Here is a 26,196-nt window from a genome sequence, read left to right on the forward strand (position 1 = left end):
AGAGAGAGAGAGAGAGAGAGAGAGAGAGAGAGAGAGAGAGAGAGAGAGAGAGAGAGAGAAGAAACAGGAAGCCTGGGATGACGGTGAAGGGAGATCCCGGCAAGATGGCTGTGCACTAGGCACAGGGAATGAACCATCCAAAGTAGAAGGGGTTGAGGACTAGAAAAAAAAAATGGCTCTAAAACAGCTGTTATTGACAAAAAGGGCTCCTGTATATTGTTAAACCTCGGGAGGATATTTGCACAAAAGAATGGGTTTGAGGTATAAAAGGTATGACAAGAACTTTAAAAACTGAAGAAAATTGTTGATTGTTTTTGCTTGTTATTTTAGGCATTGTTTGTCCCGGCTGCCGTAGAACATGATGCAATTCTTTGCCAGGGCCTCCCCTGTCCTGGCATTGTAGGTATGCAGTAACAAGCCCAGCGGGAAGCTGCTAACAGTACAGGGGGAAAGGGCTGTGAGCAGAGTGAAGGTAGCCATAGCATTAATGCTCAGCCTGAGTCCAAATGCATCAGAGCGTGCTGATGGACCGAGCAAGGAGGGACAGCAACCTTGTCAGGGAGGTGCGAGGAGAAGAGGTAGCGCCACCCCAGCACACTCCTTTAAACCCCAGCCGAGATAGCCTTGAGTCCGGGAGAGTATGTTAGCTGCTTATGTGTGTGTGTGCATGCCTGCCTCTGTGTGTGTGTGTGTGTGTGTGTGTGTGTGTGTGTGTGTGTGTAAAACAGGGAGGGAGAAGAGAGGAGGAGCGAGAGTAGCAGTATAATAATCCTCTTTGCAAACAGTACATTTGTACTCTAAACAGATAATTACATGTTTTAATTCTTTGAACTTGCTGTTCTTTGCTGCCTCTTGCCTGTCCACTTCCCTCTCCCCTTTCTCCTGGTAGCCAGCCCTGGCAACAGAGATAGTGATGAGGTCATGGGCTCTTTATGGGCATGGTATGAAGGTGGCCCAGAAACTTCACATAGCGTTTCAGCAGCACCTCATGCTGTTGGGAGGGTGGGGGGTGTAAATCTTGAGTGATGCTATGTCACCAATCCAGTGTGTGTGTGTTTGTGTGTGTGTGTATATGTGTGTGTGTATGTGTGTGTCTGTCTGTCTGTGTGTGTGTCTGTATGTATGTGTGCATGTATGTATGCATGTGTGTATGTATATGTATGTATGTGTGTAGATGTGCATGTGTTTGTACGTGTATACATGTATGTATGTGTGTACATGTATGTATGTGTGTGTGTGTATGTGGGGGAGGCCCATGCACATGTGTATCATAGTTTCCTACTTTCCTAGGGAGTCACTAAGACATCTTCTTCAGCGGAGCCTCTGGGAGAGAGTGGTGCAAAGCCTGCCTGAGTTCTCACCTGCTCTCAAGGCCTTTGACATTGAAAGAAAGGGTGACCTTAGGAGAACATCCCCCTGATCCAGTCCTGGCATCTGCTCAGTGGGTTCCAGGTGGCCTGCTTCCCTAGAATGTTGCCCCCATCCTCAGTAAGCATCTTTCTCCTTATTGTCTAAGTAAACCACCTTGCCGCCTAGCAGGGGTGACTGGCAAGGAGTGAAATTCCCCTGCCGCTGTTCCTGTTAGCTTCCTATGCACCCTGCTTCCCAGACTTGCAGCTCTTCTGTTTCCCACATCTCTCCACAAAGCTCCGTTACTTCCCTTTTTTCAATCTCCTCAGTGAAAAATATGGCTGTGTTAGAACATCTCTTTCGGTTCTGGCTATTTTAATCATGGATGTGCTAGTTCTGATTGGTTCTGATTTCCCCATGGTCTGACAGCAGCTAGGCGCAGTGCTTTCCCAATGCTCACCAGCTCTCTCAACAGCTGAGCAAGGACTGCTAAAGCCATTTGGGGGAAGGCAAGACTGAGTCTTTGAAATGTTATGTGAGGTACCTGTAAGTGGCCAGATTAGCATTCTAGCAACTTTAATGGCTTTGGTGTAAGCTGAAAAGACAGGAGCGTGGGGTGGGGAGAGAAAGAGGAAGGAAAGAAAGTTTAAAAATTCAGGCTCTGATCTATGTACTAGACTGGCACAATAATCCACAGTCTTACAGAGTTGTGGGGTTGTGAGAGGTTTGAGAAATTAACACACAAAGTGCTTCTTTCTCATGGAGAACTGGAACTCAAGAGATGTTAAGATCCTTGTTCAAGGTTGCACAGATAGAGGCCCAGCAGAATCCAGAATAGACCCCCCAAGGACCTTAATATCATAAAGTCCTCTTTCTCAACAGGAAGTAAAGTTTGGGGCAGGCTCTGAAACATCAACCAATGCACATTTAAAAGAAGATTTAAACCAAGACACACCAACTTGTTCAAATGTTTGTTTCAAGTTCTGTGGCTCCTAAGAAACACATACTACACTCTCTTAAAATTTCCCTTGCTGCTTTCTCCTCCAGCAGAGCAAGATACCCAAAGGAAAGAAGGCCAGGGGGGAACAGGTGGCCCTGGCCCCTGCCATCATCAAGAAACAGGAGGTCAAAAAGGTAGTCAATCCTTTGTTTGAGAAAAGGCCCAAGAACTTTGGCATTGGGCAGGACATCCAGCCCCAAAGAGATCTAACACATCAGGCTGCAGTGGCAAAGAGCCATCCCCTATAAGTGGCTCAAAGTACCTCCTGCCATTAGCCAGTTCATCCAGGCCCTGGACAGGCAAATACCTACTCAGCTGCTTAAGCTTGCCCACAAGTACAAGCCAGAGAAAAAGCAAGAGAAGCAAAGGCTACTGGCCCGTGCTGAGAAGAAAGCTGCAGGCGAAGGGGACATCCCAACCAAGAGACCACCTGTCCTCCGAGCAGAAGTCAGTACAGTCACCACCTTGGTGGAGAACAAGAAGACTCAGCTGGTGGTGATTGCCCATGATGTAAACTCCATCGAGCTGGTGGTTTTCCTGCCTGCCTTGTGTCGAAAGATGGGGGTGCCCTACTGTGTCATCAAGGGGAAGGCCCAACTGGGGCGCCTCATCCACAGGAAGACATGCACCACTGTTGCCTTCACACAGGTTAACTGGGAAGACAATGGTGCTCTGGCTAAGCTGGTGGAAGCTATTAGGACCAATCACAAAGACAAATACTGTGAGATCAGCCGCCACTAGGGAGGCAATGTCCTGGGTCCTAAGTCTGTGACTGGAGTTGCCAAGCTGGAAAAGGCAAAGGCTAAAGAGCTTGCCACTAAACTGGGTTAAATGTACACTATGTTTGCTGTACATGAATATAATTACAAAATTATCTTCCAAAGGGGGGAAAAAAAACCTAAAAACTTTCCCTGCTAACTTTTTTCATCCCTGCACACACCAGACAATAGCAGATTACAGAGTTTTAGTCCCTTTGTCTTTGGAAAGATTTGCTGCCCAGAAATCAAGAATAGCCAATTACAGAGTTCCTTTCTCTTTGTCTTTAGAAAGAGATAGTCTGCCCGGGAGTCATTAGGGCAGCCTGTGTACTCTGCGAAGTACATGCTTTAGAACTGAAGGAAGGCACCGGGTTGGTCAATTTGGGATACTCAGTAAATGAGGGGTATCAATTGAGACACTGGAAACTTCCCTCAATTATGTGCCATGTGCCTTCACAAAAGTATAATTACCAAGCCAGCCGGTAAGCAAGTCCTAAGTGAACCAAACCTAAAGAGTTCTGCTCTAGCTACAGTATCACGACCTCCCTTCCCACCTGTCTGGAGAAGGGGTGGGGCTCTGACCCTGTCTCACTGGAGAAGCCTGCCTTCTCCTCCCCAGCTCCCCAGGCACAGAGGCAGGCAGCAGGCATGGCCAAGACCTTGGCAGTGATGGGAAGTGATGCCTTCTGTGGTTCACCTCAGATACCAAGTAACATGAGAAGAGTGATATCCAGAGTTACCTCATAGAGCCCGACTGACCGAGGCTAGGGCAGCCCAAATGAAGGTATTAACGTATCTAAGGAAAGAATGCGTCTTTCTGAATGGGCGGGACAGAAATAGAAATTAGAGATGAGCCTAGAGACAAACTGTGCCCATAAAAGCACTGACCAGAGGGAAACCTCCCCCCAAGGAAGTGCTGGCTGGCCCAGGGCCAGGGCAGGTGAGAGACCCCTGAGATCTACAGTCCCCACATTGGCCAGATGTCTGATCCTCAGTCTGGTGTTACACCAAGGGAAGATGCAGCAGGCCCAGAAAATTCAAGTGTTCAGTCTTGCCCATTTCTTTTCTTTCCCCATGAAGTCAGAAATGGGACTTCGAGTTAACTTGCCTCTCAGTCCTCAGGCAGCAGCTAGTGTTAATGTTGCTAGAATGTTACCATGCTTGCTACAGAACATACTCTAGGGCCAGGCCCCAGCTATGCTACAATTACAAAGGCAAGGCTCCCTGGGAAGACCTTACATGGCCAGGTAATTGCCCTTGCCCCCTGTTGCTATATCTCTCCCTAAATTTTAGTTAAAATTAATCGACATCTCGACACTCCTCACACAGGCATGTCCCTCTCTGTCTCACCCCCTAACATGCTCTATGCCTACTGGTTTGCTTATTTTTATTTTATAAACCAGCGTCTCTCTCTTTAAGAACAAGTAGTACCTTTACTTCCTTATCGAAGCCCAGGTAGTTGAGTGTCAGTACTGGGATGGGGAAGATATATATTCCTGTCACTGGCCTAAGTGAGACAAATGATTGGAACACGTGGTGAGGCCATCATTTCAGTAAACAAAATAACACAGCTATCGAAAAAATAGAGATTTGCATTGTTGGGAAGCCTGTAGAGAGGAGCTGGAGTCTGAGCTCAAGTTTTGGCAGAGAAATAAAACGTCATCAAAAATGAGCAGAAGGGGAAGCGTGTTCAAAGCAAAGAGGACAATATATGAAAACTCCAAATTTCATGAATGACTAAAGACTCAGAATATTTGAATATTTAGTCACCTGGGGATGGAACTGTTTGAAAAGATTATAAGGATTAGGAGGTGTGGCCTTGTTGGAGGAAGTATGTCACTGGGGAGGGGGCAGGCTTTAAGGTTTCAAAAGCCCATGTCAGGCCCAGTAGTTCTCTCCCTCTGTCTCTCTCTATCTCTCTCTGTCTCTCCCTGTCTCTGCCCCTCCACCTCTTCTCTGCCTTCAGACCATGATAGAGGTCTCAGCTGCTGCTCCAGCACCGGCCTGAATGTCACCATGCTCTCTGCAATGATGATAATGGACTAAATCACTGAAACTATAAACAAGTCCCCAACTAAATATTTTCTTTCAAAAAAGTTGCCTTGGTCAGTAGAAATGACTTTCTACTTTACATTATAATTCTTTACGAAGGCCCATGCTGAAGGACTTCTGGGATGACCAGTATATATGGTCATCTTTCCTTGCTCTGAGATTTAATGACCAGCAAATGGATTATCAGTGAATGGTTCATGGAAATCTTCCTAAAGCCTAAGAGAGTTGAGTAATGGGCTCGAGGTATAACACATCTTCCGTAAGATCCCCTCATTCTTACATAGGTGTGCAAAGGCTTCGACTTCAAAAGCCAAACATCTTTTTCTTTTTTTTTTTTAAAAAAAAAAGAAATTGAACAGCCAGACTCTTAAGGTAGGACACACTGCTCGGGGGTGTTTAACTCCAGGTTATGTTAGACTTAATGTTAGTTTTGTGCCATTTCTGGCCATTTCTGTTTCTATTGTCATTGAGACTACAATTACAAAGCCCCCCCCCCCATGATGATGAACTGCTGGGTGCAGAGCATTTGAAGCAACAAGTCACCTCTCCCAGCTCAGTTGTGACCTAACAGAAGTCCAATGAGTGCAAAACCCACCAAAACAACTTTGTTTCCATCCTAACCCCCTTCCATTCCATTTTGGAGTTAGATAGCCTTCTTCTATCTGGGTGAGCTAAGCAACACACTCGCTCTGAATGTGTAGCCCAGTGATTCTCCCCGGGTGAAGTTCTCACAGGGGACCCGCCTAGGAACAGCTCCTCTGCTACATATTCCTGTACACATACCTGCCTGGCCCACAGGCCCAGCGGATGACAATGACGTGTGTTTGTGGGTCTTGGGCTGACCAGCTGTCCCAGACATCAAGTGTATTTCTGGTAGCCTGCCTCATCCTCTGGATGGTTAAACCACACCAGAGAAGAGAATTAGACTCTCTGTGAAACCATCTGTCAATGAGAAGCTGAAGAGGAGCCTAATAAGAGGTCAAAGATGGCTCTGAGGCCTCCCGGGATAGCCAAATGTTTGATGAGAATGGAAGAAAAAAGGCATCAAGTCTTAGGGGTTGTACACAGGGCTAAAGATGAGGAAGGCGTGGAATCACCCAACACTTCCATCATTGTGGGCCCAGGGGTTCCATTTGCTACCTGGGTATAATTCACCATCAGAACATAGCAGAACAGTCTTTACTTCAATTATCAGGCACACCTTTAAAATTAGAAAAAGAATAGTTCAAATGGAAAACGAATGAATACCCTTGAGGAGGGAGAAATGCTACTGAAATCAGTGATCACATTTCCAGCCCTCAGAACACCTGCTGCATTAGAGGTTACATGGGTGGGGTTTGGGAGGGGTGAGTCTGAAGAGAAGTGTGTTTGAAGAGCAAAATGTGGCGGGGGTGGGGAGGAAGCTGCTGAGCTACAGTGCAGTGTCAGTGAGTGTGTGGATCCAGGACTAGAGTGCTCAGTCCTCAGGTGTTAGAAAGCCCTGCAGTCAGGCACCAAGCTGCCCTTGATGAGGGATGTGTTTAGAACCCGAGTTGACGATAGATCCAACGGAATGTGTTTAGAACCTGAGTTGGCAGTCAAACAAAAATCAAGAAGCCCCAAATAGTGAGATAGACATGTTTCAAGGAAAGTTTCTAAATAAAATGTAGTCTATTCAAATTAGGCATCTTTCCAATGGCCAGCCCTGCATCTCTGTTCCATTTAAGATTGTATTTCTACCTTGTAAAGGATGGTTTCCCTTTGTGAGGCTTGTTTTTGTTGTTGCTCTAGGCAATTCTAGGGATTTGAACTAGAATCATATGTGTGCCAGACAAAATAGTTCAACCAGGAAAGGCACTGACCGAAAGCCTGATAACCCAAGTTTGGTCCCTGAGTACTACATGGTAGATGGAAGGAGCTGCATTGCTACTGTCTCAGAAAGACAAAGCCAGGGTGAATAAGATGGCTGAGCAAGAGAGGTGAGTGCTGCCAAGTCTGACAACCTGAGTTCAAACCCTGGGCTCCTCTAGAGAGAACCAACTTCAGCAAGTTGTCTTCTGACCACATGCGTATCATGTTACCTGCACATGCTCTGTCCCAGCAACATGCACACAGGATAACAAAAATTTAAGAAAGAAAGAGAAAAAGAAATAAAGCAGACAAAAGAGTTGTTGGAATAGGCCAGAACTCTGCTGTGAAAATTCAGGTTAAGGTCTTGAAATCGATGCCTTGCTGATGGAATTTTATGTTTAAACACAGGGAGTTGCCTTGGTCCTGCTGAATCTTGGAAGTGTCTAGGAACATGTGAGAGTCCTACTTCCTCACACCAACCTCCCAGCTCATTACTGCTATGTCCATTTCTTTGGCTTTGGTTTGTGTCTCCCACTGGAAGCTATGTTCTACAAGAACCGGGGCCACGCCTCTCGCATCCCCATCACCCTACCCCTGACATCTGGTACAGTTTCTAGTACATAAATAACCCTCTATAAATATTTGATGAGTAAATGATTAAACAAGGAAATCATCTTATTCTTTATGATTACAAACAAAAGTGTGAAGTCTGCTCATTCTGTTAACAGGTAACTATTCCTGCCTGCCCGTAAACACATAACACTCAGGGAAAGGAGTCGTAGAGATATACAGTGTGCACTATGTGTGTTGTTATGTTTCATAACCTGTTCTCTCAGCAGTCTCTGAATACAGGCATCAGTACAGATGAAGAAATAAGCTCAAAAAGCTCAAATCATATAGCAAAAAACATCTGCATTCAAATCTCATTTTTCAAAATCCTTTTTCATTAAGCCACACTGTCAATACATATGGTACCAAAATACACATGGTACTGCATTTGATGAATTATTTCATCTGCTTACAAGTTTGTTTCAGCTTTGAAGGTAGAACTCACAGATATTATTCATTTTTTTCATTTGTAGCATTAGGCATTGGTACCTGTCACGCCAAATTTAACATCTAAATTAGATACAGGAGTGAATAATAAACGAGTTAATGAGATTAAAGAGTTGTGGTAAGTTTCCCGAAGGACAGGGAACTTTGCAGCGCCAAAGCTCATTTTCAGGAACTGTTGGTGACGAGCAGGCAATCCCTGGGAAATGTCTGTTTATGGCCCCACCTGAGTACACTTTGGGACTCCTCCACAAAGTCTCTGACATTTGGTCCACGAGATCTCCTGTCTCTGTTACAAGATCCCCAAATACTGGGAGGATCTGACTCGTATCTGTCTCAGAGGATATTTCTATCTTGGGCCATCAGTGCCAGGATCTGCCTCTATGTCATTCTCCTCATGACTTGGAACATCAGCTCCTTCCTCTTCCTGCAGCTGGGGTCACTGCTAGCAGTGGCTGTCAGTTAGTCAACAAGGTGAGCCCTTGATTGACAGATTGATGACCAAGCTGGCCTGGAACTCACAGAGATCCACCTGCCTCTTCCTCCCAAGTGCTGGGATTAAATGTGTTCACCACGATGCCTGACATCATAAGTTAATATTAGTCAGTTTGACTCTCTGGCTCCCTGCTTGCCAGAAGTTCAGCTGGACTTAGTTGCTCTACAGAAAGCTCAGTACAAGCTGTTCACATCCCCAGAGACCCACACTCTGCTCTCAAACCATCTCAGACACAATCATGGCCCAGAGCCCTTCACTTTTTGACATAATCCTGCATTTTTGATAAAACCACCAAGCTAAAGTATTCTGACCTATATATCCCTTGAATTTAAACGTTAAATAATGCAGGTAAGAGCATTAGCTCTGGGACTTTCCATTCAATTTCCAAAACTCAATATAATGGCTAATTTAGTGACCCCTTTGTGTATGATCCCATCAATCCATCCATCCACTCATTTTGCTCAGTTGAGGAAGCCAAATGACCGACCTACTAGTGTTCATCATAAACATGAATGGAATGCTTTTCTGAGAAATTTTTCATCAAATTGAGCCTCCTCTCAATGGTGGAGTGAAGCCCTTCAGGACTTAATGACAAATTTTCAGTAACTATTCCCTAAAATTAACATTCGTTTTCACAAGGGCAACACAGTTGTTACTAAATGAGAGAACTTCAGTCATCAAGTGACTGGATGACTCTGATGGGAGGAAGAAGAAGTATATGATGACCCTCTTAGAAACAGATTGGTCCAGAGATGCTGGGGTGGGGGTGGTGCTTGGGCAGGGCCAATGGGAGGTTCCTATGATCCTAAGCACTCTACTCTGGGAGAGAGGGCACTCAGAAAGCCTGCACTTGAAACTCTTCATCACTGACTAAACAGAACCCCTGCCTTTTCCATAAATGGAAGAATGGCCACTTACTGATTCTCATGTAAGCATTTATGTTCTTCCAGGCGCATTTCTTCACTTACTTATATGCGATGGTAAGGAAAACATTCCTTGGAGTTTTCTACAACTACTTTAAACTACTGGATGCAAATTCCCAAATGTCAGTCAAAAGTAAACCAGGATCCAAATGTGCAGCCGAGAGAAAACCCCATGTTTAGAGTCAGGTTTTACTCATGCTGTATAAGGCCATGCTGGGAGCCTCTGCTTTTAGGGAAGTGTTCTGTTCTTCCTGAGGCATGTTGGGCTGCTTTGCTTCAAATTCACTTCCCTTGCTGTTAACACCTTCTCAACTACAGAGCAAACACAGTGAACTCTTAGTCTAGGGACTACCCTAACATCAGTACAATGTGAAAACCTAAAGTAAAAGAATCTGCAACTAAACATAAAAAGCCACACAATAATGTTGCACATGGGTGAACATTCATATGCTGATTTTAGCAATATTAGCAAATATAGCTTATACAATGGTTGCCACAGCTTCTTGAATAAACACAATTAAAATAAATCTCATGTTAAAACTGAGGCCATCTGTTACCTAAATCATTCTATGATATTTAATTCTGAACTCAAATTCTCTCACTTAGTAAGAACTGTTTTCCCCTTAGGAAAGCAAATGTTAATTTTCATGAATAGTTACTGAAAAAACAGTTAGGTACTGAGCTAAATACTTTATATGTTATATAACTTTTCTGAATTTTATCCTTTTCCCAAAGTTATGATAATAATATGCAGCTTTTATGCTATGGAAAAACACAGAAGTCATATAAAAAGCCCACACACAGTGGTTATAAATATTGCCTGGATCTCCATAGCACTCTGTTCTTTCCAAAAGTTTTGGTGAGAAATATCACTAGCTCATGCCCAGTCTGGAGATGAGAGGCCACATGTGATAGCTCCACTCACACTGGCTGTGTCTGGTTAGATGGTAATCTAACTAAACAGTCATAGAAACCCTCTTCTCTTCAAGTGAGTCACTGCTAAATAAGGAAGTGGATCTTGGGCTGGCAAGTGGCTCAGATGGGAAAAGCCCTTGCCTCCAGACCTGAGGACCTGAGTTTAATCTCCAGATCGCACCTAGAAAGCCAGATGCAGTGACACACTTACTCAGTCCCAGAATTCCTAGTTTGGGATGGGAGATAGAGACAGGAAACGTGATCAGAAACTCACAAGCCAGCTAGGCTATAGTGTAATGCAGCAACGGGAAGAAGGGACAACTGATTGCTGAAAGGTGTACACACACACACACACACACACACACACCACAGGAGGAAGAGACAACTGATTGCTGAAAGGTGTATACACACACACACACACACACACACCACAGGAGGAAGAGACAACTGATTCTAGAAAGGTATACACACACACACACCACAGGAGGAAGAGACAACTGATTGCTGAAAGGTGTATACACACACACACACACACACACACACACACCACAGGAGGAAGAGACAACTGATTCTTGAAAGGTAAACACACACACACACACACACACACACACACACACACACACACACGCGCGCACACTCCACAGGAAGAATAAATAAATGAAGGAAGGAAGATCAAATGGACCCGGATCCTGGTCCATTTTAATAAGAGAAATAGGTGCAGTTAAAAGCAGTATGCCTGGCTCACACCAAAGCAAAATTCTAAAGAACAAAGAGCAAGTTCTACCTGACATTATTTGGACATTCTATTCTATGCCATGAAAGAAAATAAACTTTATTCTGCTCCCAGAAGAAAATTATAGCTCATCTTTTACTCTACATGTATTAATTTGTCCCACGAACATGATTTAAACTTCTTAAACTTCTTCCAATAAATATCCAAATAACTCCTTAGAGTTTATATTTGTTTGCAGTTTCACATGAAGCAGCCACACGGATGCTGAGAAATCCGAATGGCTTCGGCTTGGCATAACTCAGCAAAGTTGCTCTCATTTTATGAGTGGAACCTGAGACCCGTTTGCAATACCCAGAAACGGACAGCAGCAATCCACTGCTGCTTCCTGGCCCTTCAGAGGTGTTGGTAGGGGAAGCTCTTGGAAGCCCAGAGAGAGCAATACCATTATCACATGAAAAAAAAAAAAGTCTTTTCTGGTTCCTCCCACATAGCCTGTGCGTTTGTTCAATGGCCAGGTAAGGTGGAAAGGAAGGCGCATGCGCACACCGCTGGCTAGCCCGGAAGTCTGGAGAGGAAAGCGGGTAAAACTGGATGCCAGGTCTCCTCAGAGAACTGTGCTCTGCACAATGCAAGGTGGCATGAATCAATACTAAAGGCACCCCAGGAGCTGTCAGAGATGAAACCATAGACCATTGCTATTATTAGAAATAACCACATATGGCTGTCACCATGTCTCGGACTTGGAAGGAGCCAGTAACATTTCACATAGAAAGTTTTGGTACTGTCAATGTGCAGCCAACGGTGGGGTCAAGTTTGGGGGGCTACTTTTAAGATTCATGAACTCTCAGGAAAGAGGCGGTCTAAACCACTCATACCTTATCTGGTTTGTCGAGGTGCCTAGCCCTTGTTGGCAATCTTCAAGGTTCAGAGTACTCAGGGTAACCTAGAAGGATGGGCACACGGCATTCTTGGCACAGAAATTCTACTTTGAGTTGACATTTTAAGAGACCATTGTTACTTTATGCAACTTGACCCATAAAAAATAAATAAACAGAAGTCTTAAGCGGCTTTCTAAGTTGTATGTTTTCGATCACACTTCAGTATGTTATGTTGGAGGCTATGGGAAAAAATGCGCAGTTGGAAATATATTGTGTGCACATGTCGAGCAGCTAACTGATTTCAGAAAGACACTGTGGATTTGGAGGTTTTCAGGTATATTCAACCTTTTGACTTTGTGGTCAAATGTGTCGGGCACATGCATAGCTACCTTGGGATTCATGTTGCCCATGGGCTGCAGGTTGGATGTACCCCACTTAAATATTAACCCTAATCTGTAAAAGGACTCCAAACTCTAAAAACCCAATGTCTTCTGGGATAAAAACTGGGGCTTTGGATGTACCTGGAATTGTAGGAAGGAGGAAGGTTTCTTCCATAAAGTTACATACTCATCTGTAGAATTTCTAATTATAAAGACGATTTATTTATTTGATGTGTTAAGTGTTTTGCTTACGTGTTTGTTTGTGCACCATGTATGTGCCTGGTGCCTGAGGAGGCTGGAAAATGGCATCAGGTCCCCTGGAGCTGGAAATGTGGACAGATGGTTGTGAGCAGTCAGGTGAATGCTGGGAACTGAACCCCGGTCTTCTGCAAGAGCAGCCAGCGCTCTTAAATGTTCAGCCGTCTCTCTTGCCATTCTAGACTTTCCAATTTTAATTTAATGAACAGTCCGAGGAGCATCTAGTAGAGTCAGTGACTGCTGCATGGCCAGTCACTTCGGAGGATTAAACGGCTGGCCTCCCCCTTCTCTCCACATTATTACGGGCAGCAGAATTATGCAGTAAACAATGATGTTCATGTAAAATATAGCTCAGCAACCTGGGATGACCATGAGGGCAGCCAGCTATGGACGGCATGATACAGAATTAGATCCTGGATCAGGGATAATGTAAGGACACGGAGCCCAGCCCTGCACAGGGCGCAGTACAGCTAGCAGACGATAAACTAGACTCCCTGGATGTCTCACTGGCATCCAGTAAATTCTTGATGATTAATTGATTGACTTGCTGATTGACATAATGGCCCCTGGGAGCGCCAACTTGGATGATAGGGCTTTTGAAATTAATTCTATTAATATGTCAGTGGCTTATGCAAGTCTCAACATTTCCCTGCTACAGGATCCCCCTGTCTACAGCACAGAAGATAATCACTTGTCTGCAGCAGTTACCGGGAAGAAAGGGAGACTAAAAGAGGATGAGGTTATTGTTGAAGTCTGAGGCGCTCTCTGCAATCTACAGGGTGGCTGGGTAGTGCCAGTCTCTGTAGGGCGTCAGAGTCTGACAACTCAACTGCCAATGTCCTGAAAGGGGAGACAGGACAAACACTGCCAGGAGGATGAGGCATGCCAGGCACGGGGACAAAGCTGGGCATCAGGGGCAAAGGACAAGCAGAAGCCAAAGAACACTGAGCAGACATCAGGCTGAGTGAGAGTCCTCGGGGGTTCTCTGACTCTCCTCAACCCCTAGCTTGAAGGAGCTCATCCGACTAGAGGCTATCAAACTCCAGTGGACAATTACTTTGGGATATTTGCTTCAGCTTCACAGGGCTAGATCATTCCCTGGAGATTCCGAATCAGTAGAACTCAGCTTAAGCCCAGGGCTAGGCATCATGAGAAGCTCTCTGCATGGTTCTGTAGCAAGAGCCAGTGGTCCACGGCACTGGTATACAGAGTCCACCAAGCTTTGTGCTTCTTAATGACCATGATGAGCAACATTGATAGCAAGCATCACCTGACTCGTACCCGCCCAGTTCTAAGCTTAGGTTTCTTGATAGCATAAAGATTTATGATACTCAGAAACTACTGAACAAGATTTCACCATATGAAATATTTCAAGTTAAGGGGCATGTGACAGTTTAGTTTTATTGTCAAGTTGCCTAGACACACACCAGAGGAGTACGTGTCTGGGCAAATTGTCAAATGAAGAACTGCCTCCATCAAACTGGTCTGTGTACATGCCTATGGTGCATTTTCTTGATTGCTAATAGACATAAGGGCCCAGCCCATGATGCCTGGTGGCATCCCTGGGCACATAAGAAAGGTAGCCGGATGTAAGCCTATGATAGAGAAACAAGAAAGCAGCCGTCTCGCATGGCTTCCACGTCCAGCTCCTGCACTGAGTATATGCTTTACCTGCCCCCGCCCCCAGGACAGTCACAGTATTTACAGCAGAATCAGAGAACAAAGCAGGACAGAGTACAGACCAGATATGATACAGGACAGCTATATTCACAACTTCAAAAGGCAGCTAAGATGGGTCACCTCAGCAGGGGCCAAGGTCAGGAAACAAAGAGAAGGGGCTGGTCCTGTGGAATCAAAGCTGCAGGATCTATCTCCATGACACGGGGCAACAGGAGATTAGACAGGGGGAGTTCGAGTGTGGATCCAGTATTGATCCTGTAGCAGAGGCCTCTAACCAAACTAATGGACATTTGCAAGCAAGGAAGTGTGGACTCAAGGGTGTCCTGAGGGACACATTGTGACAGTGCAGATTCAGGACAGATTTTGTTTGGTTTGTTTATTATTATTATTTTCTTTTGGGGGGGGAGATTACAAGGGCTGAGGACAGATAGAAAGGGGTAGAGAGATACATGTGATAGGGATGCATGATGCGAAATTCACCAAAAAAATTCAATAATTTTTTTTTAAAAAAATAAAATAAAGCCCTGAGGGTCAGCAGAAAGAATGGAAACAGGCAACCTCGGGAGGGAGGAGGTTGGGGGGATCTTCCAGAATGTTCCAGAGACCCGGGAGGTGAGAGGCTCTCAGGACTCATAGGGAGGGACCTTAGATGAAATGCCTGACAGTAGGGGGAGGGAGCTTATAGAGTCCACCTCCAGCGGGAAGACAGGGCATCAAGTGAGGGATGGGGTTGCCATCCCACAGTCACAACTCTGACCCATAATTGTTCCTGTCTGAAAGAATTACAGGGGTGGAAAGGAGAGGAGCCTGAGGAAAAGAAGGTCCAGTGACAGGCCCAAAGTGGGATCCAGCTCAAGGGAAGGTCCCAGGGCCTGACACTATTACTGAGGCTATGGAGTGCTCACAAAAAGGGGCCTAGCATGACTGCCCCCTGGAAGCCCCAACAAGCAGCTGAAAGAGTCAGATGCAGATATTTGCACCCAACCAATGGACAGAAGCAGCTGACCCCTGTTGTTGAATTGGGGAAGGCTGGAAGAAGCTGAGGAGAGGGGCGATCCTGTAGGAGGATCAGCAGTCTCAATTAATCTGGACCCCTGAGATCTCTCAAACACTGGACCACCAAACAGGCAGCATACACCAGCTGATATGAGGCCCCCAACACACATACAGTAGAGGACTTCTGGGTCTGTGTTCATTCAGAGATGATGTACCTGACCCTCAAGAGACTGGAGGCCCCCGGGAGTGTAGAGGTCAGGTGGGGTTGGGGGTGGGGGCATCCACGTGGAGACAGAGGGTTGGGGAGGAGGTATGGGATGTAGATCAGTCAGAGTGTGGATGGGGGCGGAGGGGATAAAATATGGAGTGTAAAAAATAATGAATGAAAAAAGATATAAAAAAAGTTTTAAAAGAAAATGGGGTGTGAGAGAGGCTGTGAAGAATTGTTAGCACACTGGCCTGCTCCCCATGGCCTGCTCAGATTGTTTGCTCACAGAGCCCAGGAGCTCCTACAGAGTGACACCACCCACAGTGAGCTGAGTCCTCACAGGTCAGCTAGGCATCAAACCAATGTTCTCACAACCAACTGGCCCCACAGGCCAATCTGATGGAGGCGGTTCTCAGGCAAGGTTCCGTCCTCCCAGATGACTCTACCTCGGGTCAAGCTGACTGAACAGTGAGATGGCACAGACAGATCCATCATGTGCTTTGACCATATCCTCTCTCCCTTCTTACTGCTCCTCTTCCTCCTTCATAACCCTGCTTTTACTTTCACATTATGTATCTTTACACATATTAATATTTATATATACATAAATGATACATATGGAACACACACACACACACACACACACACACACACACACACATAGAGTCTAGAATCCACTTAAGAGAGAAAATGGGATATTACTGTCTTTTTCTTATCCTCAGAGCCATTTCTCTAACCACACTGGACATATCCGTCTATCTGTCTATCTGTTGGCAAACATCTAGGCTGATCCTATATTTGATGTCTGTGGATAGTTTAATAGATAACATTTAACGTTGAATTAGAGCATCCTTCTCAGGGTGCTAGTTTCCGAAGGACCAGAGGGTACCTAACCTTCCCTTCCCTCTCTTCTTATTTCCAGCCACTTGTTTTAGAAGTAACTAAGGTTACCAGTTTGTGTTCATGTGCGCAGGCCAATTTGAAAGAGAGAGCTAATGGACAAATGTTAGTTGGGATAGAAGGAGGAAGAAAGCCCTTGATGGGAGAGACCCAAGGCTGACGATCATTTCAGAAGTCCAGGTATTGGCAGGTTGAGGTAGAGTGTTGTCTGAATGTCTATAATAAAGTCTAATCCATTCATAAAAGTTAGGTCTGTCTCGGAGATGGAGGAGGCTCCACTGGGAGGCTTTAGGGACGGTCTGGATGGGGTCATATTGAGATGCAGAGCTGGGGAGCTGCTCGGGGAAGATGAGTTTTACTTACCTTTGTCACATTTTTTTTTTTCCTGAGATGTAGTGTTCAGGTGTAGAAAAAAAAGCCATGGGCGTAGCTTGGAAAAGAGCTGAGGGATAGAAATGGCGGTGTTGAGGGCAAACAGGCCTAACGATGCAGGATTGGGTGAGCTCTGTAAAACTGAGTACAGAGAAAACTAAGGAGCCAACGGCTAAAGGTGCCCCTCATTTAAGGAGGATGTGGGCCAATAGAACCGGAGGTAAGGTGGCAGAGAGTGAGTGTGTGTTCTTTAGAACCAAGGAGAAGAGATTATTCCAAAAGAGGGCGGTGGGACGGCTCAGTCGGTACACTTCCCCTGCAAGCAGGAGGGCCTGAGTTTTGTCCTTAGAACCTTTGTCAAAAGGCCTGGTTTGGTGGCACATGTATGTGGTTCCAGCACTGCCACAGTAAAGATAGCTAAGTCCCTGGGTGGACTGGACTGTTTGACTAGATCTGGGTCAATGGGAGTCCCTGTCTCAAAAACAAAGAGGATGGTCCTGAGAAAGAACACATACTTAAAGCTGCCTCTGGTCTTCCTTTCCCACCCCCACTGTGTGTGTGTGTGTGTCTGTAGGTGTGTGTATAGGTGTGTGTGTGTAGGTGTGTGTATAGGTGTGTGTGTGTAGGTGTGTGTATGTAGATGTGTGTGTAGGTGTGTGTATGTGTGTTTGTATGTGTATGCATGTGTGTTTGTATGTATGTATATGCGTGTGTATGCACGTGTATGTATGTATGTATGTATGTATGTGTGTGTGTATTTCTCCCCCACACAGGGAGAAATGGAGAACTACTGCTCTGTCCTTGAAAACCGAGGAGCAGAGGTCTCCATCACAGGCAGTCCCCTGGCTCTATCCAGCCATGTCCTCTCTCCAATACACTGTAAATGCTCGTTATAGCTCCCACAGGCTAACAAGCAAATCAGATTGAGCATCCTAAAGTGATGAAGATATTTAAATCCGTTTTTAAATCTTAGCGGGGTGGGAGGTTTCGGATCATGGCTTTAGGGCTGTGATTTGGGGAAGGAGCTCTGGGCTCCTGAGGAGGAAGGCTCACAGAAAAGGTTGCTGCTCAAGGAGTGGGGACAGAATCTGCTGAGGGCAAAGATGGAGGAAGGGGCGGGAGGGAGACTGTTTCCTGGAGACCTGGTGGGAATGGGAGCCCAGGGGTGGCAGGAAAGAGGAATGCGGCCCTTCTGCAAAGGCAGAGAACCATTCCAGAAGAGAACAGCTTGGGAGATGTCTGCTGGAAGATCCTTGATGGGACTCAAGGGGAGGGGTAGAGTTTCAGGTAAAGCGGAATCCAAGGACTTCATTCCCAGTCACCGTTGCTATGAGCAGAGTAAAGGTGCTATTGGTCTGTGCTCAGGGAAACGACTTTACACCCCGGGGGCTTGCAAGAAAACAGAGGGAGAAATCTTATACCTGATCAGCTTGGGGCAGAAAAGAGATCTTCCTGGACATAGTGAGGTCTGGGCTTAACCGAAAAGTTACTTGGGTTAGCATCTGTCTGCTCTCTGCTCTGCCTCCGTCACGCCTCAGGTTCTAAAGGACGTTGGCTAAAGGTAAGTCTTTAAGGACAGTTTGTGTTCTGCAAGATCCACGAAGAGAAATAGGGGGAGGGGTGAGTGCTTCCAAACAGGCAGTGACATTTGGAAAGAGAACTTAGACATGCTGGGCACCGGGCAGCTGCTCAGTCCCATCTCCTCCCTGGTGTCCCGTGAAAGCTATAAAAGGCCAGCTATCCAACGCATCTGGAAGTGGGCAGGGCCCTGCCTGTGGTGGAGACCTCTGCTGGTGGGTTTTCAAACACACAGTAGCATGCTTCATCCCTCTGCCTCCTGCCCTCCCACTTGCTTCAGGCTTATACTAAAGTTACCCCAAAATATGAAGGAGGTGGGGGAAGCAAGTGGGCCTTCTTTCCTACCTGACGAGGCCGTAGTGGGGACCTATCAGCTGTGAAGAACCCAAGATGTGCACAAGGACTTGGAAACATACTCCTGGTGTCTCAGGCTTCGTTGAGGGGTATATTTTAATTTAGTGCTTTTATTTCTTGTATACTGGACCCGTTTTTAAAACTAACACTTTAATTCACAGAATAAATAAAACTCTTGCCACACGATTGACTCACCTCTCATGCCTGCCTCAATTTTATCTTATATAAAAAATCTATGGACTACACTTAAATAAAAATCTCCACGTCTAAATTAGAGCTGCTGTGTCAGAAGTGTCTTCTAATCACTTACAGTTTAGTCCCAGAATTCCAGAAGTATAAAACCCTCCCTGGGTAGCTCCTACTTTGGCTGGATTTTGTTTTCCTAAGACTATGCTGCCCTCAAGTGGTCACATGAAAGAGCAACACACGTTTTGTTTGGATGTAAACTGGGTTTCCAATTTGTTAGGTCCTCGACCAAAAAAAAAAAAAAAAAAAAAAAACTATATTAGGCCAAGTCAAGGCACTTTACTTACACCAGGTCCAAGAAGCTCTGAACATGGCTCCAAGGAGTATAAGGGCAAAATGGCTGACAGCAATGACAGCAGTTTGTTTTGCATTTTGGAGCAATCCCTCCTGTTATGTGACTGCAGGGTCTAGGATGTGGGATATAGCTGGCTTGATTTCATTAGGCCGTTAAGGAATCCTCCTCAGGGGACCTCACAAGAATTCATGACATGGTGCTCTGTAATTATGAACACAGAGAACACAAAAAATTCTCCCACGTGGCCAAAACTCTTGGAAGCTCCAGCCAGGAATCTGCATGGTTGCTCTTGGAGGAGAGTCACCAGGGACTTGCCCTCTGATGGAGCTCTGTGGGACTTCTTGTAACTGGCCGCAGTCAAGGCCTGCTAATGCCTGTAATCAGCTTCCTCTAGGGTTTCCCATTGCTCCTTGTTGAGAAAGGAGGCTATGCAATTAGTGGAAGAGCAGGCGAAGGCGTCTGCTGGGTTCTTCTGTTCACAGAAGAGACAGGGCATCTGAATAGCCCAGCAGCCCGCCGTGGCACAGAGGGCCCAGATGAAAACATATTCTTATGTTCAAGTCAGTATTGAGGACTGTGAGGTTATTGGTTATTAGTAAGTGTACCACTAATCCTGATCAGAAGCAGTCAAGCCTTTGGGCTCCTGACTGCTCTATAGGGAACTCTGGAAACTTCTTTTCCTGTATTGGGGTATAGCTCAGTGACAGAGCATTTATGTCACATATACAAGGCCTTGGGTCTGGTCCTTAGCATCACAGGAACAACATGCTGGCACTAAATTTCGAGGTCACTGTGAAGGAGACATGGTTTGCTCCCAATATTTCTATCCATCAACGATCCTGGAGCAAGATGCATTTCAAGCAAAGCCTTTGCTATATGGATGCGTGCAAACTACAAGTGAACTGCTCCGAAGGCTATTAATATTTACTATCATTATTAAACAAAAATGCCTAGGGCAGCCGTGGTTCTCAACCTCTGGGGTCACGCATCAGATATTTACACTTCCCATCTCTCTCTCTCTCTCTCTCTCTCTCACACACACACACACACACACACACTACCTAATTTCTAAAGAAGCAGGTAATTTTTCCATATAAGGTAATTTTTGTTGACATTTCAACCTTTTTTCAGGTTTTAAAAATGGATGGCTTTTTTCAAATCCTTATAATCAGCTTTTAAGTCAAGAGTCATGCTAGCATACCAATGACCTTGTAGAAAGAATACTCATCACTTAAACTCTCAAATTGCGGAAAATCTAAATTCACAAGTCCATTGTGCTTATTTGTCTTAAGATCCTGGGTACTAACTGGTAATAAGGACACATGCTCCACTATGTTCATAGCAGCCTTATTTATAATAGCCAGAAGCTGGAAAGAACCCAGATGTCCCTCAATAGAGGAATGGATACAGAAACTGTGGTACATTTACACAATGGAGTACTACTCAGCCATAAAAAACAATGAATTTATGAAATTTTTGGGCAAATGGATGTATTTGGAGGATATCATCCTTAGTGAGGTAACCCAATCACAAAAGAAGTCACTAGATATGTACTCACTGATAAGCGGATATTAGCCCAGAAACTTGGAATATCCAAGACACATTATGGAAAACAGAAGAAAATCAAGAAGGATGAACATTTGTGGATACTTCATTCCTCCTTAGAATGAGGAACATAACTCCCATGAAAAATTATAGGTACAGCGACAAAGTTTGGAGCTGGGATGAAGGGATGGACTATCCAGAGAGGACCCCATTCGGAGTCCATCCCATCATCAGCCACCAAACCTAGATACTAATGCTCATGCTCATGCCGGCAAGATACTGCTGAAGGGTCCCTGAAGGGTCACAAGCGGCCTCTTGTGAGGCTACGCCAGTGCCTGGTAAACACCGAAATGGATGATCACAGCCAGCTACTGGATGGAACACAGGGTCCCCAATGCAGGAACTAGAGAAAGTACCCAAGTACCTGAAGGGGGCTGCAACCCTGTAGGTGGAACAACAACAGGAACTAACTAGTACCCCCTGGGTTTGTGTTTCTAGCTGCATTTGTAGCAGAAGATGACCTAATCGGCCAACAGTGGGAATAGAGGCTCCTTGGTCTCCCAAACTCCATATGACCTAGCACAAGGCAAGGCCGGGGCCAAGTAGTGGGAGTGGGTGGGTAGGGGAACAGAGGTGGGGGGAGGGGTATGGGAATCTTTCGGGATAGCATTTGAAATGTAAATAAAGAAAANAAAAAAAAAAAAAAAGATCCTGGGTACTTTACTGTGGGGATTCCCCTCACCAGACAGTATAATCTGTGTGATACTCTATTAATAACAGTAATATCCATAGGTGGCTCTCCCTAGTTTGTACTCTCAGCTTTTAAACTGCAGCGTTCCCTTCTGACCACCAGGAGGCAGTGCAAGCACTGTTAATTGACAATGTTAAGCGTTCATTATAAGCTGGAAAGAAATTTCTTTTCTTACAAACTGTTTTCTATTTTAAAATCAACACTATACATGTAAGAGATCAGAAACACACCTCCTTTTTAGTCTCAAATGTATTGGGGGAGCCTAACGGAATTTTCAAAGAACAGTGAATTATCTATGTAGCATGTCAAGAGATGTATATATAGTTCGATGTAATATGTAAAAATGAAAAATACTTAAGAGGAACTGGGAACTTGGTCTAAAACGTTCCTAATCTACCAGGGACATATGTTACATTTAGTTAGTAAAGATTTAAAGAGTTTCATGAGGCTATCTTAGGCCAACAAGTCTATGCCCACCCTACCCCCTCCCCCTTTAACTGACCTGGATAGGTCACTGGGATCAGAAACCTGCAGAGGCCAAGATGTCTCCAAACCCTGACAGCCTCACTCTTCTCGTCCTACAGAGACTTAGGTATGTGTATATGTATGTGTATTTTGCCATAACATAATTCAAATTACTAGCGGTTTGATTCATGAGTCTAATGTTTTGTCATGGTTGAATGGTTGAGGAATTCTCCCTCTCCTGGAAGATCCAGGAGTGATTAAAATTGTCTGACCTTTCCTCTGCGAAAGTTCATATCCCCCTTAGAAAGGGGAGGTCTGCAAGGAGGCTGTAGCGGGGTTGCGCATGCGCATAGCTGCCCTCGCTGTGCCTGTAGAGATCCGAGGACACCTTTCAAGAGTTGGTTTTCTTCTCCTACCTTTATGCGGACTACGGAGCTTGAACTCCAGTTGCAATCCTTGCACTAAATGACTGCACCATCTTGCTAGCTCACATTTCAAAATTAAAAAAAAAAAAATCTATTCGTATCAGGTCAGTATAAGTCAGGTACTTCAAAAGTGTGACCCCAAGACCCAAGTGTGGTAGTATGTGCCTCTAATCCCAGCACTTGGGCGGCTGAGGAAGGAGGATCAGAGTTTGAGGCCAGCCTGGGCACCACAGTGTGTTCCATGCCAGCATGAGTTACATAGTAAGACCCTGTCTCAAAAAGCAAACAAAAGAAGACCGTTAACCCCACCGAAATAAAACACCACCACAAGGGTGGGTCTGTCACCCCCTTTTCTCTCCCACTCTGTCCCCCAACCCTCACAAAGTCAGCTCCTCTCTTTCCTAGAATGCCCCAGGAAGGGATTTTACTAAACGACTGAAAATACACGTGGACCTTTGCAAAGCCCGGCGAATACGCCCCTCCCTTTCCCCACTGAGTTAGAGGTGTTGCTATAACCTTGTAGACTGCAAACCCTGTCAGGGGCTTCTGGTTTGACAGTGACCTCTGGGAGAGGAGACTGGGAGATCAGCGTGGCTGGAACCACAATGCCAGAGCCCTTGCCTCTGGACTGGCTCATCCCCTGGTGCCTAGCAAGTATGATCAGCATTAGCAACTTCGAGGGCTTCCGGAGAGTCTCCTGACCCCGGGAGCAAATTCTTTCTTCTTTACAGAACACACATTAGGCCCCCAATGGGACCTCCTGGCTTCATTTTCTGGAGCTGGCCTGCTTTGTGCTAGCTTCTTTTAGCAAGCCCAGGGCCAGGCTGAAATCCCAGAGAGAATTCCTCCAAGCCCAAACAAGGGAATGCTCCAAGATCAGAAGCCAACACCAGGAACATGGCGCTATCTTATTTACAAGTTAATTCATTGACTGTTACCTTTTTCCCACTAGAGGGGGAGGGGTTAGAGGGGGAGGGGTATCGATTGGCCACTTATCTTCTTTACGCAATGCATCTCTCTTTCTAAGATGCTCCGGGTACACAGACACGCTGAGGGTTTAAAGTTGACTGCTGTTTCTAACGTTGCAGTTTAAGGGGGTTGTTTAAACTCTAAGGGGGTAGCAGCTGTACAGGCTCTGCTATTATAAACTTTAAATAAAATGCTACATGTTTTATGATGTCTTAAGGACATGGTTGATAGCTAAGGAAATTATCCAGAGAAGTGCCAGAGCTATGAGGGAAAACATAGACCCTCCCTGGACAGCCGAGATCAGATGGTATTTTATAGCCCTTTTCCTCAGAAGTGCTCTACAAATAGCCTCAGATGGTCGGGTCGGCCAGAGAAGCCACCAAACCTCAACCCAGGGGCTTGTGAAGGAATCCAAACAAGGATTGGGTCCTGAGCATAAGTGGGAAGTGTAAGCCAGCATGTCAGACTCCAGGCCCTCCCACAGTGGGGGAAGGCACTAGCCTGGAAAAGCCCTACTGGGAGACTGCAAACTCAGTCAGCTGCAAGGGTGTAGGGAAGCGCAGTGGATGTCACTCCTCAGGCCTGTCCTTCCCCGAGCACAGGGCACACAGCAGAGATCAGCCACACGGGCTGGGGTATCAGAGGGCTCCGAGGTGAAGCTGGACCACCTACATCGTTGTTTTCTGATATGATAATACCCACCTGTGATGTGAGTGTATTAAGTCACCAGGTTAAGCTCTGCAAGCCACACAATGCTAAGTGAGGATCTGTGATTACCATGACGCAGTAACTGGCTAGGAAGGGGCGAGATGCCCCTCTTTTGAAGACCAATTCCTTAAATACTACCATTTCTCGGCAAATAACTCCGAGCTTTGTACGAAAGGACCCACTCTGCCACTGGCTTCAAGAATGCCAAGAACTGCATCGATCTATTCAACTTGCCGTTTTTTACAGGCTGCACATGGGGACAAACCAGGCTCACACTTGATCAACTTGCAGGCTTCCTGAGAGAACCCACAGAGGGAAAGCCTCCCCCATTCAGTCGTCCAACTAGCTCTGGGTCGCATAGATATTTTGGGTTGCTTACATATGCCTATATAATATATGATGCTTATATATTATGTAAGAATATATACACTATTTTGCTTATGTAATATATATTGCTTAAGTACATATGTACTTATATGCAAAAGAAACCCCTCATTCCCAAACCAGGGCCATAAAAGAGGCCCATAGTGTTTTAGGACCCTGTGACCCTTGGAATTCCATAAAGCAACCAGCGCTCTTCTGGAGACTCAGGAGGTCACAGACATAGATAATCTGGCTTCTCTCTCACCCTGCAGACCAAAGGTCACAAAACCAAACAAGTTGCCTTATCTCCCACCCTGAAGTTTATCTCCCCCAACCTCCCTCACGAAAAGCAGTTTCTGGGTCTGGCTTCCCCAGGTCTGCCTACCCCCCACTATTAAAACCACAACCATCGTCTATGGGGAATAGAGACGGGGTCTTGAGCTATGAAAAGTGTCTTTGCTGAGCACCAGGTTAGATTAAGGTGAAAGGAAATGCATTTGAACTTGACTTTGGGAGGATTTGTGGTAAGGAATATACTAGCAAGCAAGACTAGCACAAAGTTGGAGCCTGGAAGAAAGTGGAAGTCCACTCAGGACCGAGCGTGAGCTGTCAGCGTGGGAAAGGATAGAAGATTGGCAGAGGCTCACAGGCTACCAGTGAGAAGGCTCTGCAGCGGTGAAATCAAATGGACTGGGAACATAAATGTGCGCTGTACCATCTGAACTTTATCACTCTTTATCACTGCGCCCTCCTGTGACGCAAAAGCTTTCAGTTCAAGCGTTTACAAGACATTATCAGCCCTGTTTTCCTGGCTGCTTCATATGGGAACTGGAGGGGGTGGGGATAGAGAGTGTGGGAGAGTCTGGAAAAGCTTGAACAAAAGAGATAAAAGATCCCCAGAAAGCAGGAAAGCCAAGCTAGAGCTGGTGACACCCAGGACAGGACCTGGGTGCCCTTCTTGGCCTCCAAGAGGAAAGGCAGAACTGGGGGGGGGGGGGGAGGAGGCCCTAGCTAGCACGTGGGAAACACATGGTCTACATAAAGGTTAACTTTCTTTGGTAAGACCTTTGGATTGTAAACCCCCTTGGTGCCTGTTTTCTTGTTTGTAACAATTTTGTTTCTCTACGGTGTTAGTTAGTTACAGTTAGTTTTTGAATGAATACATGAGTGGATTTTCCATAGACCCTTTTCCATTAGAACTGCTTTAGATAGAGTAAGGAAGAATCAAATAGAGAGGGGGTGGGGAGAAGAGGTCATGCAAGGGTGGGGGAGGGGCAGGGGAGAGAAGGAGAGCAGACAGGAAGTGGAAGGAGGAGAGGAGGGTTAAGCGAGGGGGCCCCAAAAACCTTCCTCGGCGAATATCTTTCCTTAACCTAATTTTTTCCTGCCCTTCTCTTGTCCTGTAAGTTTCCTTTTGGCGACTGCAATATCGGGTGACATTGGGCTGAGTGTCCTCAGAAGCCTGGAAGACAGGCTGACGGGAGGGCCTCCTCCCCAGCAGATGCAGAAGACATCATCCGCATAGGCTCTATCCCTCCTCAGGGAGAGCCATCTTACCACCTGACCAGACTTGAGGTAAGAGCCCTCAAGCACAGAGAAGTTCTGGCCTTGGATTTCGCCTAGGGGCAGGGCCTGGATGGCAGCAGAGAGGTTTCCTGGGAAGCCTCGCAAAAAGCTGATTTCAAGTTCTTAGGTCAGAGGCTCTGCAGACTGGA

General features: G+C 45.7%; 1 protein-coding gene and 1 pseudogene across 2 annotated transcripts in view; one reads left to right on the forward strand and one right to left on the reverse strand.

The window, feature by feature from the left end:
• The window catches only part of Synpo2 (synaptopodin 2), a 145,851-nt gene that overhangs the window by 58,642 nt on the left and 61,013 nt on the right, over positions 1-26,196 (reverse strand). The gene's annotated exons all lie outside the window — the stretch shown is intronic.
• On the forward strand, positions 507-3,181 carry LOC110320132 (annotated as a pseudogene).

This window comes from Mus pahari, chromosome 4 (genome assembly GCF_900095145.1).
Source record: "Mus pahari chromosome 4, PAHARI_EIJ_v1.1, whole genome shotgun sequence".
Taxonomy (NCBI): Eukaryota; Metazoa; Chordata; class Mammalia; order Rodentia; family Muridae; genus Mus; species Mus pahari.